General features: G+C 34.0%; 1 long non-coding RNA gene across 1 annotated transcript in view; it reads right to left on the reverse strand.

The window, feature by feature from the left end:
* Positions 1-1,379: 1,379 nt before the first annotated feature.
* LOC146999031 (uncharacterized) overlaps positions 1,380-22,419 on the reverse strand; it is a 63,249-nt gene continuing 42,209 nt past the window's right edge. Inside the window, exons 2-3 of the long non-coding RNA XR_015039931.1 lie at positions 1,781-2,074; positions 1,380-1,663 (exon numbers count right to left, since the gene is read on the reverse strand). This is a non-coding gene — a long non-coding RNA (uncharacterized LOC146999031). The remainder of the gene's footprint in view (positions 1,664-1,780; positions 2,075-22,419) is intronic.

The raw sequence follows: 22,419 nt of genomic DNA on the forward strand, positions 1-22,419 counted from the left end.
TCATTTTAAGAAGTCTAGGGTGTAATCATAATCAATTGATCAGTTGAGAAAAATAATTGCATGATGGTATGAGAGTTTGGCATGATGGGTATAAGAGTTTAATTCTTTATACGAAATTATACCTGAAACGTGTGAACGTAACGGAGCTATACGAGGAAGTAACAGATCATCCAGTTTCGTCAGAAACAATTGAAAAAAAAAAAAATACGTTGCAATGAAATGAAAAATATTCGATGTAGAATAACTCCAATTGCTTGGCATTTTACACACAAATTCCTCACCACGAGTCAGACTCGTCGCTTTTGCTTATGGCAAAATTCTTTATCACGAATCAGCCTCGTGATAGGCTGTTATAGGCCAGAGGGTTAACAATATACAAAAGAGCTGGATTTTTGTGAAGAATGAATTGAATTATAGGAAAAATTTAAATATTTCGAGTTCATAAAATTAATTTATAATTATTTTCATAAATAAAGCAAGTTAATATATTCTACAAAAATGAAGAGGTTAGAGGCAAAAGTCTAAAATTTTTAAACGACGATAAATTTAACTGATGACTTGATTTTTAAACACCACAAAAATATCTTGATGAACTGATTTTTAAACGGCTAAAAAATATCTTGATGAACTGACTTGTAAACGCCGAGATGAACTGATTTTTAAACGCCGAGATGAAGTGACTTTTAAACGCCGAGATGAACTGATCTTTAAACGGCAAAAAATATCTTGATGAAGTGACTTTTAAACGCCGAGATGAACTGATTTTTAAACGCCGAGATGAACTGACTTTTAAACGCCGTGATGACCTGATTTTTAAACGCCACAAAAATATCTTGATGAACTGACTTTTAAACGCCTAGATGAACTGACTTTTAAACGCCTAGATGAACTGACTTTTAAACGCCTAGATGAACTGACTTTTAAACGCCGAGATGAAATGACTTTTAAACGCCGAGATAACTGATCTTTAAACGGCAAAAAAATATCTTGATGAAGTGACTTTTGAACGCCGAGATGAACTGAGTTTTAAACGGCAAAAAAATATCTTGATGAACTGACTTTTAAACGCCGAGATGAACTGATTTTTAAACGCCAAAAAATATATTGATGAACTGACTTTTAAACGCCGAGATGAACTGAGTTTTAAACGGCAAAAAAATATATTGATGAACTGACTTTTAAACGCTGTGATGAACTGATTTTTAAACGGCAAAAAAATATATTGATGAACTGACTTTTAAACGGCGAGATGAACTCATTTTAATACCAAAAATTATCTTAAAGAACTATTTTTTAAACGCTGAGATGAACTGATTTTTAGACGGGAAAAAATATCTTGATGAATATTTAAACACAAACAATAAAGACTCACAAAACCGAAAAACAAATTTATTTTTACTTGTACAAACCAGGTTACTACAACATTTGTAGTAGAAATAAACTTCAAAATAAAGTCTAAAGCTTGCGAGCCTTATCTGTGGAGATGGAAAAATTTTGCAAAAGCCCCTTCCCGGGTGGCACCACTTTCCTCTTAAATTAATCTCCTTCTCTCTTTTTCGGGGCTATTTCGTGTGCCACCCGGATGTTTTCTTCTTTCGTTTCCTGCCTTCGTTCTTCTAGTTAGGGGCTCCTTTTCTTTTCTCAGCTTCCTCTTTCGTTGAACCTGTAACTTACAACAATTTTCATTATTATAACCCATGCCCTCGTATATTTATATTACCTACTTTTTATCACGCATTATTTTACATCTAACAGTTATAATACAACATCTCTTACTTACCGAAGTCAGAACTTGAGACCTTTCTGTAGAAGCGAAGTGTCTTGCCAACCTGTCTCTGGGGCCCCGGAAGAAATTGATTCTCTTACATACTTCAGTATTTTCCCTCAATCACGTGTCTAATTCTTCTTTTTTTTCTTCCGGTTCCCGTCGTTACTTTGAACAACAGTACGTCCTATAAAAGAACGAACATGTCCTCTTCTATACAGGTGAAATCTACCCTACCCTAACGAGGTTCCCGCTTCAAGAGCTCTGCATATAAAGTAAGTCCTTTTTTTCCTTCCACTCTTCAGCAATCTGAAAAAAAAATGTTATTAGTGGTTAAAGTTATAAACGAATATCTAGATTGTGAAAACCGGACCTTCTTCCCCTCCGTACTTTAACGCTCAAAAGTACGCAGCTAACATGTTCCGCAAAGCACTAATACCGAAATCTCAATGTATAACCATGTTTAATTTAGATTTTGAGCATTGTCATTTATCCTAAGCTGTCAAATAAAAGACAAAACTCGCACTTCATTCGTACGCACATAGAGGTGGTATTTCAGTAACTTCAAACCGCAATCATTCAATTAATAGACAGATGCATCAAAGATGTACGGTGTTAACAATTTAATCCGAAGAACATTTGCTTTCATTGTCGAAGCGATTGAAAAAGATTTGGTGACACCGAAAATTCCAATCAACTGTCCTATCGCTGCATGAAGTTTGACGTTGTGCTTGAAAAACCGATAGTTTGCATCTCACTCTCTCCATCTTCTATAACTACCCCTTTAACATGGTACCCTCATCATACTCAGTACAGTCAAGAGGAATGGGAGCTTGCACTGTTTATTAACGACTCCAAGTAAAAACCTGAATTGCAGCTCTAGGCAACTGGAAAGAACCAGAAACACTCAACTTGCCTTACCTTGTTCATACAAATCCAGGGAAGCCGTTGTATGGTTTCCAGTGGAATCATCAAACATATTTCTTTCATACATCAAATATATGAACGACGTCTTGGAATCATATGTAAGGCTTTTTAGGGATGCTATTGGCTCAGAGTTTTGGTAATGACTAATAATGCTGTTCTCAGAATTTTCGGAAACGGAAGATATCTCTCCAGTGGACTGAACAGTCTATTCAACACACTTCAGTTTAACTAAGCATGCATTGGATAACAAAACTGCACCGACCCCGATGTCTGTCAGGATCTAAATAGTGCACATTCTGAAGACCGGCGTGGAATTCCAAAGCAATTCACTAAACTGTCTGAAGATCCCATATCCTGTCCGAAGTCACCATACCACATATTGAATAAAGATTTCTCTGTCGGTTCCTATAAATACGACTAAAAATTTAATGTTTTGAGATTGATCAATTGGCAAACATGGTGATTTAAATCAAGTACTATAAAATCCCTCATAACTGCCAATATCAAAATAAAGGTACTTTCGAAGATCTAAATTTAAATCCGAAATTTAGGCCTGTGAGATAAAAAATATATGAAATGGGATAAGAAGAAAATAAGCTGGCTACTAATATATAAAAGAATGGGCTAAGAAACATGGAAAACATCTGTGTTGCGTTTCTGTCGCCCACCATAACAAGTCTATCCAACCAATGAATTATCCAGATTACAAAGGAACGAGCGACCAATTCCATTTTTGCTCCTTGATGTACGAACTCTGAAGGAAGAAATTTTATCTCAACTGTAATAAAAGACCTTTGTAATTTACTCCGCATAGACAAAACCCAAACGACTCCTTTACACCCACAGCCATGGTAGAGAGGTTTGACCGAACTACCTTTAGTAACCACTCGCTAATTGTTTCCAGAAATCAACAGTACTGGGACCACACGTTAACTCTGCTTATACTGGCCCACCGTAGTGCTATCCCGATCTCAGACGCTCTTCGGTCGTCACCTTCGTCAGCTTAGTGATTTATTGTTTGATTGCCCTTCGTATCGCCTGAGGTGCCATTCTCCAGACATGGTTTCAAATGATGCTCAATTTTTCTCGACAGCAAGTGACGGAGAAGATAAAGGCCCAGTTCGACACGAGAGCTACAGGACATCAATTTAACAAAAATGACAGAGTGTGGTTATGGAATCCAATTGAAGGAAAGGAGTTTCTCCTAAACTACAGTCACCCTCGGACGATCCTTACACAATCCTGAACAGGTAAACAAGTAAAAGTGCATGGGAGCACCAACAATTTCACCACCGAATCAAACAGGTATTGCCCAAATACACTAACCAGCTAGAGTATGAAATACTTGAACTATTTCTAAGTAATACTGAAGTTATACATCGGAGTTGTTAATTTAAACATAAGAAGATAATAACATAAAATTACATACAAAGTTACACAAACTGTTTAGAATACTCTTTAAACTATTTGATTACGTAAATATAGTAGAGCTGATATTTTGAAGATCGTTGTACTGGAAATTTTACATTTTTATGGAAGTATACAAACAAACGCGATTTGATTTTGCTAATATATTGGGAGTCTGATTCTTGTTATGTGACATTTGTTACAGGTAAGTAATTAGATCTGAGCTCAAATCTTTCAAAGTTTATAAATAAAGCTCATGGTCTCAGCTCAGTAAGTTAGGTATTTTGGAGCAATATGGAAATTATTAATGTATCGCGGAGTCAATTATTCGTGAGTGACTTAGACATTGCTCTTTCGTTTCGGCTTTATCGTTTTCGGACTTAACTTGTGACTCGGCATAGGTCCAGTCCTAAAGCACCGAGCTTTCTTGCGTACCTTCATGATTTTTGGATATAGGTTGTGTTGAGCTATCACCAGTCTTCTAAACTTTTTTTTTCCAATGGCAGATTATGAACAGTAACAGGAAAAAAAAACAAGAACATACAATACAGCAGCACAATGGAAAAAAAAACAGCTGTAACAGAGTCCATTAATCTAACATATCTCTTGCCTCCCCGTAACGCTCGGCGAAAAAAGTCTTGCGCAGAGTAGGACAATGAGATAGATCTGCGGCATCCATCATCTCTCCAAAGCTGCACAGAGTGCATATCGGAGAAGGAACAATTTTGAAACGCAGTCATGTCCGGTGGCTAGGCGGAATTCAACGACGGGGCGGAATTCAACGACGGCTATACGCCTTGAGCCATTACACAAATTCGGGATAACATTCTTCCAAGACTTATGAGAAACACGATTGTAGAGATCTTCCTGAGCACGTACTTTGATAGATCTTTTAATCTTTTAATAAGGTCCCTAATAGCATGGAAAGGCAAAGGACGAGAAATATTCTGCATGATTAAAGCACCCTTTTTTGCCGAGAAGTCGGCTTTCTTGTTACCTGGAATCCCACAGTGGGTAGGAACCCACTGCAGGACTATAATTTTCTCAAGCGAAGCAGGGCTTGTAGATAATGTCGACAATCCAATATATCCTGTGATATAGGATTTTCATCTGAAACGATAACCAACAGAGCAGCTCGGGAATCACCGAGTATAACAACTCTTGTGAATTTTTCCAAGTGGCATGGTAGCTGGTACAGAGCTGTGCGAATCGCAGAAATTTCACTGTCAAACGCAGTACCTGGTCCCATAGGGATGTAAAAAGAGAAAATTTCCAGTCTTTTAAGGGGACTCTTACACCTTAAAACCCACAAGATCTTCGATTATCTAACTGTTGCAAGAATGGGGATAACTTATTTATTTTAAAAGCAATTACTTCCAACTTTGTACAGCTGACTACATAATATAGCTGCTCTCTGAAATAGTAATGAGAAAGTTTGTGTTGCCACAAATATTTTTATAATTTAATACGCTTTGTGACACAATTTTTCGTCATGTTTCCACCTTGCGCGCACAGTTTAAAACATTCTGTTGCATATTTTAATTCCATATTTAATATATAGCTTTTATAACATTTGGAAATTACTATGAACCAAAAATTCTAAGAATATCATATTAAATTTTTATTTTTTTGGAGTCGAGTTTATAAAATGTATTTTATTAAAAAAATTGTAATGTTTTCGTCCATAAAATTTTTTAATATTAAAATATTCATCAGATTTTTGGTTCCGTTAGAAAATAGTGTCCATATAAAGAATTCCATCCAATTTCAAGTATGTACCATTAGCCATTTTTAAAATATCATGCGCACGAGGTGAAAACATGGCGAAAACTTTTGTCACAAAGCGGATTAAATTACGAAAATATTTGTGGCAACACAAACTTTCTGGTTATAGCTCCCAAAGCAGTTATATTACGTAGTCAGCTGTAAAAAGTTGGAAGTAATTGTTTTTAAAATAAATCAAATATTCCAATTCTTGCAGCAATCACATATTCCAAGATCATGAGGGGTTTAAGGTGTATGAGCCCCCTTAAAGTTAGAATTTAGATTGGTGGGTTTCCGAATGTGTGAGACGGCAGAAGCATAGATAATGGTCTGCATCTCCTTTGTCTCTACACACGCCATTTTCGCTATTGGAGAGGTTCCTTTTCAGAAAATAATCTGGATATGGGACATGACCGGTGAGATAATAAGTTAGGAATGACTTGCAGCTTCTAATTTCTATGCCGATGTTTGGGAACAACCAAGCTGAACGGCGACGTAGTTCGGATCCATATGTCATCAGATTCTAAGTATAAATCGTTCATTACGAGAGGCTTGTCCCTTTCTATGGCCATAGCGTATATAATGTAAATAGATCATGGTCCTTCGGTTATATGAATTTGTAAATGTGTGCATTTATTTATTGACTTGGTGTTTGATTTGTTGTACGTTATTTACTGAAATTATTATTTTAGTATCGCGTTGGTGTTCAGTTATTGATTTTCCTTAGTTGTAATTATGGCTACTTGTCCGGGAGTCTCACTGCCCGGGATATGCAGTCTTTCGGAAGGGGAAATCCTATGAATTTTGTACATATGGTAAATAATTTTAATGAACCTATGCGTAAATTGTAGTACTTCCTGTAAAATGTAGCATGAAAGGCCTCAGAGGGCGAAACATCGTCGTTCGGCTGTCTTTCCAAACTGGCGAAATAGCGCGAAGGTGGGATATTGTCGTCAAGCTTAGCGACATTTTGGTCCGATTTTTGTGTAACTGTAACTGAACTCTTAACTGTCTAAACCTTCCAGCAATTTCAAGAAATCGAAGGTACTGGAAATTTTTCGGCGGGCAGAGGAAAACTATATAAAACTGGAGAAAGCATTAGTTCTTCAATATAATTTAGAGTTTTGTTCAGATCACTCTGCGAGCTTGTAATATTAGCAGTCATAAAAGTGGCTTGCAATCTCAATGATAATAATGGATTTACCTTTTGTAATATTATTTTATTATTTAAATTTTATTCCGCTAAATCAGCAGGAAAAGCTGAAGTTCCAGTAAATTGCTTTTGAAAAAATTAATTTCAACAAGCTATCATCGGTGCGCACATAATAATATAAAGAAGAGTGTCCTTTTGTTTGTAATTCACACAAATCTATAATTTTATTCAGTATTTCGTATTTCTACATGGCTGAATTTAGTTGGTCAACATGTTTGATAAGCGAGAGCTGTCAGGCCAGTCAAGGACATGTTGAAGACATTGTTGGAAAGTCATGCTGTATGTGGCCGAGCATTGCCCTATCGAAAAACAGAAGCTAGCACAGGACCATCAGCTAGCACAGGCAGTACGATCGACTGCAAAATTTAATCAACATATCTTTGAGCAGTCAGAATACCTCGCAGCATGACTAATGGTGAACGGCTGTCTTATCTGATCGCTTCTCAAACTATCACACCCTATGTTCTGCTCGGTTATAAATGGTGCATTAGATCACTCATCTCTCCGTCTTCGGACACATACACAGCAGTCATCAGTCATTGACAAAAAGTGGGATTCATCACTGAATATCACTTTCTCCGATCGGCCACTGTCCAGCTTCAGCGACATCGGCACTATGTAAGACGATATTGCTTATGGTGGACTGTCAATGGTAAGCATCTTAATAGACGTAAAGATCGTAACACGTTGAGCGCGGTGCCGAATTTGTTGCCCTTTCCGTTCAGCCGGCAGCAAGCTAAGCCGTATTTTTGTTTAGAATGTTTCAATACATTACATTAAAACTAAATTTTATCACATTTCATTAAGACTATATTTATTTTTTAACTTTAATACTGTCGGTCCCGCGGGCCGTCGCCAGTCAAACGAAAATTCCAGTTCCGGTCCCCAGGGACCGACGCCGGCCACGCGGAAAGTTCACTGCCAGTCCCCAGGGACCGGCGCCGCACCTCAGCGTGTTAACCCCAGCGTTCTAGTCTCCTGGTAATTGTATCCCTGGATATCCCAGAATCCCTGCGAGTTTCCAAATGGCATTTAATCACTGATAGCATAACATAGCAACGACCACATCACTCTGACCAATATTCAGATCCGTTTATTCAGCCAACCTGCCTCTTTTAGCCCTATGATGCGACCCTTCTCAAAGTCTGACAAATGTTTGTAACGTCGTCGAGTACGTCTCAAAGGCATCTTTCATTGCAATGCCACATTACAAATTTATTACAATCTCTATCCAAGACGTCAGCATAGCAGAGATTGTAAATGCTCGTCCCTCATCACACCTACCCTTTAACATTCTACCAGCTGTAAACTTCAGACGCGCACTGTATCGCTCCTCAATTCTGAATGATGCTGCAAGTTTAATCATTTACTTAACTTAACAAACCACATTTGCATGCTGTGTTTGGAAGTTCTGGCTCTGTTTTCCCTCGATTGCTTTTATTTTTTCCAACAGTTTTATGTTTACAATGTTCCCACTGAATATAAAGACATCGCTATGTGATTTCTTTTAAAAGAGATGACACATATTTTCATGAACCAGATTTCTGAACCAGAAACTATGGAAGTTTCCTGAATCGTAGCTCTCGAAATAACAAACAGGGGGGGGGGGGGAACATACAGAAACTGAGGAAAACTTAATCAAGCCGTGCGACCTGAAAATTGATAGACTGAGGATGGGGTGGAGTTCTTGGTGCATAACCTGAAAGATTATATATGCCGAATAGACGTAGAGACACTAGGTAAATTTGAAGTAGGAAAGAAGTGAAAAATGAGCAGTGCCCTAGCGGGGACTCGAGCCACGGACCTCTCATACGCGCCGAGTGCGCTGGCCATTACGCCACGAAGGAATAGAAATGCGATTGTGCATGGAAGATGTATATTATTGTTATTATATACTTTTAATTTTTTCCTGGTTCTTTTTTGCATAACTCCATAGAGCTAATGTTAATTTTGACCCCTAGAAAATGTTGTTATCAATAAGTGACTAATTTAATAACTATATAAAATTGTTCCTTAGCACTCTTGGATTAAATTATTATAACTAAATTTTCTTAGTTCTTTGTTTGTCTGTAATTCTCAATTTATTGTTTTTCTGCTTTTTTCCTGTGTATCATAACTCTTTTCCTTTTCTAATGCATTACTACTACTGGTATCTGTCTTTTTGAACTTCTTAATTGACTGTAAAATTGTTCTGCCGCATATTCCCATATATTGCGGGAAGCCGACTTTACAGGTATTTTTACAGGATTTATTCATAGTATTGGAAATTCATAATTTAGTTTTTCACTCTTATATTCGGTTTTTCACCTTGTATTGTAATCTACTATAAATATTTTTGCTACATGTACTGATTTTAATTTTTCATATATTCATTAAACTTTGATGATTAGGTATATCTATAAATTTTTACTATACTTAACATACGAAATATTATAACAACATTTACATCAACAACATTTTAAGTGGTTTTTTTTTTTTTTTTTCCATATGATGTATATTTATTATAATTGCACTATATATAATATATTTTTGTTCCATGTACTTTATATTTTCGTCTTTCATATTTATTAATTGCTGGTGTTGCTGATTACGTATCTCTTGAGTTCTTATATTGTTTTGTATCATTCTCTTCTTATTGCACCTTTGATCCGCTCCAGCAATGCTTGTTTTATTACTGATATACCTAATTTTGTTATATGGCTACAACGTTGCCATTTTACTATTTTATGTTTTTAAGTCTTCTCGGTTCGTTCAATATGTAGGTATTACTTATTTTAATTTCTTCTTCTTGCCATTTTATTATATATTGTACCTTGGATACTTAATACTGTGACATGTTTGAATATCAGATATCGTATTGAATACTATATTGTAAATGTAATGTATTCTCTTTGTTAGTTTAGATTTTATATTTATTTTACTTCTATTATTTTTAATTTCTTTTATTTCCTTATATTTAATCATGTATTTATTCTCAAGTCATATTCATTGTGCTATTGCTGTGCAGTTTTAAGCCCTTGTATTATTTGTCTTTAATAAATGCCCGGACTTTGGTTTAGTTTGTCTGGAGGGCGCTTTTGGTCTGTTGGACTGCCTTCTGGATGGTCCGGGTTCTGGGCTTCGGTTCCGGGTGCGGGGCGCCCGTGTGATCTCATCTTTCGGCTCTAGACATTGGTGGGCACGGTGCTTATACCGATTAACCATTATGATAAAGGGACAGTGACCGTGCCCTCCGTAAACTGTAACCTATATACTTTCCCCTTTTAAAGGGCGACTGGAGATTAAGGGACCCAATCGCCAGATCCTGGTGGCGGAGAATCATCATCCACCACCTTTTTTAATTCGGGCGCCACTGCAGTGACAATAGGTAAGTTTTGAAAGTAGGAGAGATGAAAAATGAGCGATGCCCTCGCCGGGGCTCGAACCACGGACCTTTCGAATACGCGCCGAAGAATTGAGGAATGAAATGGTATAAAACGTGCACCAGTTTCATTATTAGACAATACAGACCAAGGAACGATGAGCGGTATGGTCATGGGTATCAAAATGTTGTACAAAAGACGAAGGCCATTTGGCTTATTCTTTATTTCAAGATGATGACAGTCGTAGAATAAATTTAGTTGTATGTGCACTGCTTGTTGATATATCTTTGCGGATCAGACGTTTAAAACGGAATTAGATATAACTAGCTTGCAAATGAAAATGAAGCAGCAAAGTAGACTGGAACTTAAACATACCTACTACGCCGTCTCAGATTTGGTCGGAAAACAATAATTGCAAATTTCCATTAATTTATCCAAAAATTTAAAAAATAAATAAAACAAATGCAAGCATAAACATAAATAAGAATCTCATCCTCCTCCTTTAGAGGCTGCAGCAGAGTTGATCGGCACAAGCCTTTTGTTGTTGTTATCAGATGTAAAAAAACAACTGCAAACGAAAAGTTACGGACGCCTTTAAAATCACTGAAATGAACTACAAGTTCTCCAGATGAATGAATACGATAATTTTAAAGAATAACAGCTATTTTATTCAGTTAAAATACAGCCTTAAATTAGCATTGCTAACATAAACATCATCAAAATAAGAGAACAATGCGTTCTAAACATTGCGTAAAAAGGGAGGAGGAAAAAAAAAAAAAAAAAAAAGAATATTTTTCTTAACAATAGTCTTTGCCATTCAACCACAAGAAAAGTAATAATAAAAGTAAGTTGAAAATCATAGATGAAGTAGTAATTAAGTTTAAATAAGTTAAGTTCTGAAGTTGCACAATTTCGCTCTTTAGGAGGAATTCTGTATCAACCGACAGACTCGTTTCGACAATGTTTGTCATGGACATAACTTGGCAAACTGCCAGTTTTCGAAAGGCCTGCCATTCGACGCCCTATAAGATCTTTAATGCGTGTGTGCGACTTACCTAATTTGCTGATTTAAATGCAATGTGGTATACTTATTAATAATTTTAATTTAATCTTTAGTGATATCTGTAACTGTGTAATTTATAATACATGGAAGTTACATGAATCTCTCGAGATTTGTAATTAACAGAGTGAAAGTATTCATAAACATTTGCATTCTTGAAATAAATAAAATATGATTCTTTAGAAATAAAATATTTTTCTTATACCATCTATCACATACTTTTGTATGGAATAATTGTTTGCACGCCCATTTCCAACCAAGTTAATATTAACCCTTTGACAACTAACGGAACATGTATGTCCCACTGAAAGTTTAAAAATGACTGCTGACATGAAAAGTACTTAGAATCTTCTCACTGTTGGGGATCCTCTTCCAATAGATGGAAAATCGAGACGACGCCGCACAAATGAGCGTAGCGAAAAGAACAAATATGAGCTGCCCAATGTTGGTTTTTGCAAAGAATGATTTTTACCCTGTACCTTACAATGTAAATCTATTTCATATAATAATGTTTTCCAGAATAATAGGTGTGCTTACAGTAAGTTGAACGCTACGTGTGGGACATTAACTACGGCTGTGACGGTAACCGGAAAAATGCTCACAGAATCATTCTCACAGGTATAAATGCTCACAGGAAAAAAGCTCACACAGAAATATGCCCACATAGAAAAGAAGCTCACAGGGAAAAGTGCTCACTTAGAAATATGCTCACAAGGAAAAAAAGCTCACATAGATGTATGCTTACACGGAAATAAGCCTACTGATAAATAAAATACGTAGAAATATCGTTAGATTAATCAATCAATAAGTAATCGATTTGAATATCGTACATCTACGTGAATTGCTCATAGAAAAAATATTTAAATTACCAAAATATCTATGGTATATATATATATATCAAAATCTGTATAACTTATGTGTATATAAGATTATCTGTTGCTATATAAGATTATCAGTTGCTATATAAGATTAAGAAATGGGCCGTTTTGAATTAGGAAAAGGAGAAAAATTAAACAGAATATAAGTGAAAAATTATTACAATTTTAATTGTTAAAAAAATAAAATATTAGTAAATATAAGTTACACATTAAATTAGCATTGCTAACATAAACATCATCAAAATAAGAGAACACTGCGTTCTAAACATTGCGTAAAAAGGAAAAAAAAAAGAATATTTTTCTTAACAATAATCTTTGCCATTCAACCACAAGAAAAGTAATTATAAAAGTAAGTTGAAAATCATAAGTGAAGTAGTAATTAAGTTTAAATAAGTTAAATAGTAGTTAAGTTCTGAAGGTGCACAATTTCGCTCTTTAGAAGGAATTCTGTATCAACCGACAGACTCGTTTCGACAATGTTTGTCTTATTTAGAAGAGTAAGCAAACATAAATAATTATTTTATTTAAATTACGAAAGTACCTTATTATATATAAATCACAAATATATATTTCAAAAGTTATGAATACATAAACGTGCTGAATATTAGCTAATATATGTCAATATTTAATTTTATCATCGATTTCATCATATTTTTTTACATGGTTCGCGATTAGCAAATATAAATTTTCATATTCCCCCCCTTTTTTTTTTTTTTTTTTACTTCAGTACGCCGTGTATTCACAAAAGCTAATAATAAACGTTGACAGACTAAATCTTTTATGAGTCCGTCAAATAAAAACCACATACTGGGATGGATACAATTAAATAATGAATTTAGTACCTTATGAAAGCTTTCGTAACAATTTTTGGTTTTAGGAGATTTTCCGAAGGCTGCATCATAATGAATCCACGCTTCGATTGAAAACTGTGGTCTTCTAGAACTTTTTTGGCTCCAAACTTAAATAACTACATTCAAACACCAATTTCTATAGATACATATCAAAACTATGCAAAAATAGAGTAAAAAAAAAAACAAAAATTAATTGTTGGCGGTTAAAGGAATAAAAATGTCGTACAGGGGCAGTAGTATAAAATATTATAGTACATGCAAAAGTTTACTATAGTTTTCATTCTTTTATATACCGCCCCTGAAAAGGTTTATGTGAGCATTTGTCCAATAATTTTTTCAAATCATCAAATAATTTTTCTTTAAACAATTCAAGTATATGTACGATGTTCAAGATTGATTAATGTAAGGATATTTATTTCTACGTATTTTATTTATCAGTGGGCTTATTTCCATGTGAGCATATATCCGTGTGAGCATATTTCTAAGTGAGCATTTTTCATTGTGAGCTTTTTTCTACGTAGCCATATTTCTGTGTGGGCTTTTTTCCTGGGAGCATTTATATCTGTGAGCATTTTTCCTGTGGGCTTTTTTTCCTGTGGGAGTTTTGCTGGGACATACATGTCCCCAGCCTTTGGCTTCAAAACTATTTGTCAAAAAAATCCTAAATGCTAAATTTACCTTATTTATCACATATTTTGTCCACTTGGATAGAAAACGAGATAAAAACAATTTTTTTTTAAATGTGTAGTCAAAGTAAGAGAAACACCCAGCAAATAAATTCTGACATGCTTAAACTGAAATTATATTGATTGAGTGAATCTTGGTTAATCAATGCTTAGTTTTCTTTTACATGAAATATTATGAAGCAAATTTTTATTTTTTGTAGGTTGTACTAATACTGTCTCATTTGAGGACTTAGTACAGCTTCTCTAACGGCAGGAAACAGAGATCAGCAAATGTGACGGAAATGGTGACCATGACCTTTACCTTTACCTTCTATCAACGAAGTAAGATTGGAGAGCGATATGTTCGTGACGCGTCTCGCGTTCGAATTTCGAGTGGCAAGCTGTGACCCAGATAAAGCGGAACTTGAAAATAAATTTCAGTAGTTACTGTTGCCAAAGTTTTATTCTAATTTTTCATTATTTCTTTCCAGAGTGTCAGAACTGTTGGATTACACAGCAGACGAACTGACGGGTAAAAGTGTGTACGCACTTTGTCATGGACAGAATGCACAAAGATGAAGGAAATGTCACATTGAAAGTGGTGAATAAAAGGTTTTTCTTGACTCGAATCCATTATTTCTTTACAGAAAAATATACGTAGAAAGCTATAGATTTTTGCGTATTATCAGTTCATTTGTAATTGTATTAAAATATATTTTCGAAATCTTTCTCATTACTTTAATAGAATACAAAATGAATGAAGTCAAGTTAAAACTAATACAACAAACAACGGTTGTAATAGCGGATGCCTTCTGACCCTGCATAATTCTTTTTCACATATCTATAAGTTCGTGCGCATTAAGAGTGTGCGTGGAATTCACTATGACGCATTTACTAAAACAATACAATTTTCAACCTGTTGAAACTTGTCATCGTTGATGAATATAGATAATCAGTACAAACCTGCCGTGCTACATTTTTTATTTTCGTGTGGTGAATCGGCCAGGTTTGCAGCGATAAAAATTAATAGTGTGCATGGTGAACATGCTATTAGTGTAAGGGCTGTCCAGAAATGGTTTAAAAAAATTTAAAGTTGGAAAAAGCAGCATTAGTGATGAACCTCGTTCAGGACTTTTTGAACTCTTAGAACCAAATCAAACGATTCATTCAGTAGTTTATAGTGAACGACTTTGCCGTCTAAATTCAGAATGGATCAAGAAACGCCCACGATGGGTGAATATCAAGAAAGTGTTGTTTCATCGTGATAACGCTAGTCCGCATACGGCTCGAACAACGCTGCAAAAAAAAGAGTGAATTTAATTGGGAGCTTTTGCCACATCCTGCTTACTCCCCAGATATTGCCCCAAGTGATTTTTCACTTATTTCGTGCCTTACAAAATTTTTTACGGGGAAAAAAATTAAATTCTAAACAGGATGTACACAATGAAATTTCAAGTTTTTTTGTATCAAAACAGCAATGGCTGTCTTTCTACAGCAATGGCATAAAAAAGCTGCCTGTAAGATGGCGAGACACTGTAGATAATGGAGGAAAATGTATAATTGATTAAAATGTTAAATTGTGTTTTTTTTTGCCAAAAAATGCGCACAAATTTATGGACAAACCCAATATATTTTTTGTTAAGCTACTGCATATCTTTCTTGAACAATCCATATAAAAAAAATTGCTGATATTTTGAAATGAACACGTATGTTGTCAGGGTGTTTCCTTGAACTATAGTCAAAATCTGGCCGAATGTCTAAAGCAAATTTTCAGTAAAACATTATATACTAACTATTATTACATCATAAGTATTATACACTAACTTAAATTGTAATAATTTTTAATAATAGAGTAAAGCATTATTATCTGGGTACTAAAAGAAACTTAGATATAAATATCATAAAATATGCAAAAAATAAAAAGAAATTTCGGTCTTTCAACTGAGTCTCATGAAAAATATCTCACGAGACAGCTAAAGTGTTTAAGATCTGCAATAAAAATGAAGTGCTTTGATAATTTTGTTGTTGTTAACTACTGAATACAATCTAAGTACAATTTTAAAAGTTTCATAACCTAAGATTACAAAAATAATCTAGAGGAGCGATTCTCAAGCGGTGGTATGCAAGAGAAAAATAGGTTAAGTATTTTTATCTACTAAATTACAAAATCTCGTGAAGATTTGATAGACATTTCCTATGATCTGAAGATTTCAAAAATAGCACACATTTTAACTTTTGGCTGAACCGAAAAAATAATTTATAAGCATTTCAAATAAAGCTATTAAATTTTTATTCCCTTTTTGCACAGCCTATTTATGTGAACGAGGATTTTCTTCCATGTTATATTTAAAAAATAAATACGGAACAAAATCAAAAGCGGATCCTAGTTTATGGTTAAAACTAAGTGAAATAACAAACATAAAGAAATTGAACTCTCTTTTTTTGATTAGGCCCAAATTTCACAGTGAATTTTAGAATTAAATTATCATAACTTGAATTTTGAGAGTAAAAATGGTAATCACTTTTTAATCTAATATTTTTTTATTCAAATTTAATATAAATAGCCAATAGGTTGTACAAATGGCAAATTATTTTTTTTAATATTTCTATTCAGAAATTGAAAAATAATCATTGCTAAATGTACTAGTGGTACTAAAGTTTTTAGTTTTTGTTTAGATGGTACACGTTAGTCAAAAGGTTGAGAACCGCTAATCTAAATTATGATTTCAAGGACAAAAATACGAAATACAGCAGTGCAAAGCAATATCTGAACTACTCACTTTATGAGTTAAAAATTTCAAATGAGATATAAAACAGCACGATATTTTGATTCCAGGCATGACGACAGCAAGTACGTGGTGTAACTGCTACAAACTGTTATCAGTATCTTTACATGGAGTTACTGCCTCAACTGTGGGAGAAAACTTTTCACAAAAAATTTAAGTTTTCCAAAATAAAATCTTCCACACTATAGTTAACTATTCTTGATACATGAGAAATTCCCAGATACACACGAAACAAATAGTCCAAACTCTGAATATATTCTAATGTATTTCTGAATCCCTACAGGGCCCAACTTCTTCAAAATGAAGAAATACTCGACAATGACACGAATTATCGAGTATGATTCTACAATCGAAAATACCGTCAAAAGAGTGACAACTACTCACCATAATGCCCACAAGTCATTTTGTATATATCTGTATATTTTTCATTCTACTCTAGAATCAGTTTATTCTAAACCGTATTGATTCAGCATTTATCATACTATCATGTCAGTGAGATCTTGATGCGGACTTAACAGCGCAGCAGGAAGAGGAGCACTTCTCTAGTAGGTCACGAGTTCTGTACTTGGTCTCGAGAACTTTGTGTTTCTACTATTATTCTGGACGTATTTTTGTATTTTATCTAATGACATAATTTTCATTTATTTATATTCTGCGTCTATGTTTTATTATATATATATATGTGATGTACCAGCTTTAGTCCGGAGCGCCGTAGCCCTGCGGAAAACCGTCAACAGAGAGGAACAAAAGTAAATAAATAAATATATTAAAATAATTATAATAATTAAAAATTATCAGATTAATTTATGATTACTTAATTAAAATTTATCAATTGTTATTTAATTAAATAAAAAATATTTAATTAAATACTAAGGTAATTAAATAATTAAAATAAAAAGTAAAGAGATAAAACTAAAATTAAATAAGCGATTTTTAATAGAATATTATTGTAAAAAAGAAAATTTTCGAGATCAAATTTCTACTAAAATTGTTATTCAGTTGCATAAAAGAAGTGCCGGAGCCTTTATATTTAGAGTTCCCGTGCGCTCCGCCTACAATTATGATTTATCTTAGAAACTAAGAAGTACACGAGTCGGGCTCCGGCGCAATTTCAGCTCTGATTATACCCACAAGTGGAGTACTACCACAATTCACTTTCACGCCAACAAGGCAGCACTAACAATGTCAAGATCTTATCCTGTGCATTACGTTCCTTCACTTTGTCACTCTTATGACATTCTATTTTTGTCCATTTGGATGACTGTACGATTGCGCTTAATTTTTAAATAACCTAAAAGGCCCCAATATGTCTTATACCGCTTTGCCTTTTGAGCCCAAAGGGATTTGAATCCCGAAGGACTATTAGTTTCGTTTTGGCATTTTGCGTCGGACTCATAAATGTCGGTTCACTTTTCAAACTGTTGCCACAAAATGTTAGAGTCTTGCATTATATTTGAAGAAATTAAATAATGAAAAATGTGCATAAATGTATGTATATTTCTCGTATTGTGATAAAACAACGGTACATAGAGTCATCGAATTTTGAATAACGTAATCCTCCAACGAATATGAGCATGTGGAAGATCGAATTTGAAATTTGAAATTTGTTTTATGATCGATTTCCTATTTTTTAAAACTTTGACGAATTTTTGATTAACAAACTCAAGGATTTCAAAGCGAGCAATGGCAATGTTGTGCAGAAAAAACATTTTTATCTCCAGCGCGTGAGTCTCTGTATCGGAAATTCTAAAGATATGCTCGTTTTAAAACTATTTTGCGATATTGCTGTTGCACTGGATCTTATGGTTTAAGTGCGAGGAACATGATATTTAATAAAGAAAGGTAACACACAAAATGTTAAAAAACGCCCCTTTGGACGTAATTTAAAATCTGAAACATTTCAGATTTTGTTTTTATTTTTATTTTTTTATTTATTTATTTATTTATTTATTTATTTTTGGCAGACAAATTGTACAGAGACAAACATCGTGTTTACTTCGAGACTCGGCTACAAGTCTACCTGCAGGGTAATCAGCAACCATTTATTTATTTATTTCCAAGCTGTAGATTTCGTGATATAAAGTATCAAGGACTTTTTCTGTTATTAGACTAATAATCAGTATTCGGAAAAATAATAACTTCATTTTTCGATGTCACATGATAAATATGTCACACTCGAGAATATAAAAAGATTTTTCCGTTTAAACGTTTCCTGTTCATTATACATGTCTGCAGTGTTTCCCGTGCACTTGATTTAAACTTATTCTCACTCAATCAATTCACGTTTTTGCAGTACACAACAAAAAATATGTAAACACAAAATACACAGCACAAATTATACCAAAAGTCAAAACATCTTCAGTAAAAATAATAAAACACAGGTAAACTTAAAAATACTAATAAATACATTTAAAAATTTTTTTTTTCACAATTACAATTAGTTTCAGTCTGAAAACAAGCAACCCATCCAAAGGGCACGAATATAAAATTTTCAGTTCACAAAAATTTAACGTTAACTTCTGTTCCCACTGGACAAAAAGACATTGAAATTTGCAGCACTAGCTAAATTAATTCACTATACTACTAAGCGTTTCAAATGTAACTGAATAGCCACCACGCTAGGGTTTAACGCCAATTTGATATTCATCATTACGATATTAACTAAAGGCACAAAAGCTTAACCCTAATGAAAGAACAACAAATTTCAATCATTTAAAAAAAATCTAAATTAACCAACATATAAGAATAAAACATATAAGAATATACATATAAGAATAAACATATAAGAATAAAAAACAGAGCTCACCCATCCGAATAACAGGGTGAGTACACGTATAATATTGTAATATCTTGTTATTTAATAAATAAATATAATTATTGTTGAAGTGGCAATTTTACTAAGAAGATTGTCTGTTATGTAAATTCCTGCAAAATACATTACAGTCTTAATTAATTGGAGGTCCCACCGAGATCCTGGAAATTAGGAGTGCAATTATCAATTTCGATGGTGCTGGTCTCCTAATCCCAGAAATTTACTGAATTTTTTAGAACAAGTTTGCTAATACCAATTGCCGAGTTTGTTTATTTCAAGGAGAAATGGATATAAGAAGTCTGCCGTTTTAAAGCCAGATTTGAAGCAGATCATTCAATGGTTATCTTCTGTGCTTCTATAACTTGCGTCCGAGCAAAAATCTGTCAAAACAGGATACTGCTGATCTCTGAAGATAAGATTAACTTTTGGTTTTCTTAAAAAAGCTTTTATTGAATTTTAATACTTTATTTCATAATTATAGTTTATCGTGTAAGATTTTGTTTAAAATAACTGACCCCAAATTTATTCAGCTTAAATTTATAATTGATATTTGTGGTAAAGAAGTATTTTAAAATTATTATTTATGCTTTACTTTTATTTGTATTGAATTTTTATGTTGATAATTGATATGTCTAAGCCATCCCGGCGTTTATATATATATATATATATATAAAAAAGAACTGCTAGCTGAATTTTGAATTTGTCGCCAAGCAGGCGCGTGGAAAATAAGTAGAAACGTCAAACTGACGTAGTGTGATTTGATTATACTGCAGAATTGCCAAAAGGTTTTTTCTTAGTTCTCGCCATCCAGGCGTGTGATAGATAGTAACGTCATTCCGACGTATTATAGATTGTATATTCTAAAAGTTGTATTGCCAAACTGGCAAAAATTGTCTTTGTTATCGCCAACCAGGCGTGGAGATAGATAGTAAAGTCGTCAAACTGACGTGGGTAAAATTCCATTGTATTGCCTAACTGGCAAAGGTGTTTATATAGTTATAGCTAACGAGGCTTGTGAATAGTGAGTTAAAACGTCAACCCGACGTAGTATTATAGTATTTTTTGCCAACCTGGCAAAGTTGTTTAAATAATTCTCTCCAATTGGTTAGTGTGAATTTCGTATTTGAGAAATTAAGTCTCGCCAGAACTTATACATTTTTAGTACAAGTACGATCTTTTAGATTCCATTTCAAAAGGAAGCCTAATAAAGGTAACTTGTGTCAACATGTCATTCTTAGCTAGGAGTAAAAAACAGGATTTAAAAGTACTAGCAGAAGAGTTGGGTTTAACCGTGAAACCTAAATTTAAGATTGCTCAGTTGCATAAACTGATTACTGAAAGTCCCGATTATGATGAGGAGTTTACTCGAGAAGTACTGGCTTCAATTAGAGAAGAAAGGGAACGAAAAGAAGAATGTGAAAAAGAAGAAAGAGAAAGAGAAAAAGAACGCTAAAGAGAAGAAAGAAAATAATAGAAGAACGCGAAAGGGAAGAAAGAGAAAGGGAACGCGAAAGAGAAGAAAGAGAAAGAAAAGAAGAGCGTGAAAGAGAGGAGCGAATTAGAGCCTTTGAGCTACAGAAACTTCAGTTGGAAGCAATGGCTGCAACAGCACAGCCGGTAGAAACTACGCAGTTACCTGAGCAGCCTTTAAAAATCAGAATTCACGATGTCATGCCACGTTTCAACCCTAAAGAAGATAAATAGGTTTATTTCTGGTGTTATTTCAGCATCAAGCTAAAATAATGAATATATCTGCTGAAAATCAAGTGACTCAACTTATTTCATTGCTGCCTCCCGACATTGTTCAGCTTATTGCTAGAGAACCAGAAGAGGACGCGAAAAAGTATGAATATGTACAAACTTTACTGTTAAAACGATTTAAATTGAGTGCGGACAAATTTCGACAACTATTTAATAAATACCAAAAATCTACTGAAAGTACTTCGTATGATTTCTACTATGAATTAAAGAATTATTTAGAAGGATGGCTTAACGGATTAAACATTAAAACTTTTGAACGGCTAAAAGATCTCATGCTGGTTGATCAAATAAAAAATCGTACTTCTCCTCATTTCAAAGAACATTTTATGGATCAATGGACAACCATCATTTCACCTACTGAAATGGTTAAGAAAATTGAAGATTTTGAAGATGTGAGAAAAACAATAAAACCAAATTTTTTGCCAGTCAAACTGAGAGATTTAACAAAGGATCAGTTAAACCTAGTTCCGATAAATTTGCGAAAAAAAATAGAACATCCGCCTCATTTTAAGCATTCTGATAAATGGGATGATTCAAAATACCAGAAAGATCATCGGCATAGAAACCAGTTCCAAAACAAAAACCAAGAAAATTTATATGACAAAAGATATCGACCACGTTGTTTCGAGTGTGGGTCATACGAACATTTTAAGCCTCAGTGTCCTCCCTTAAAACCAAATGAAAAGATAAATTGCGTATTTTCGAATCATGATTTATTAAAGACGTATACAATTAACGGTTTAGTTAATTGGTATGAAATGACTATTCTTCGAGACACAGGAGCCACAGTAGATGTTATTTCTCGAAAATACGTAGATAAAGCAAAAATGATTGGAGAACATGTCTGGGTACAATATCTCTTAAATGACCATTTTAGTGTGTCTACCGTTAGCTGAAGTTGAAATTAATTGTGAACTTGGTCATATAAAAACAAAGGCAGCTGTTGTTACAAATGATCCTGGCAGATATGTATTGCGTAAGAAAACTGCTCAGTTGTTCAAAGATAAACAGTTCTTAAATTTAGAAAGGATAAATGCGGTTTTGACACGATGTCAAGTAAAAAGATCTCGTGAAGAAGATCGAAATAGAGAAAACGAAATGGAGAAACTAGAAGTAAATTAAGAAAGTGATTAATGTTAATTCAAAGGAATTAATTGAATCTCAGCAT

This window comes from Stegodyphus dumicola, chromosome 2, assembly GCF_044657685.1.
Source record: "Stegodyphus dumicola isolate Sdum_Otavi_A_Nest chromosome 2, ASM4465768v1".
In the NCBI taxonomy this organism is placed as follows: domain Eukaryota; kingdom Metazoa; phylum Arthropoda; class Arachnida; order Araneae; family Eresidae; genus Stegodyphus; species Stegodyphus dumicola.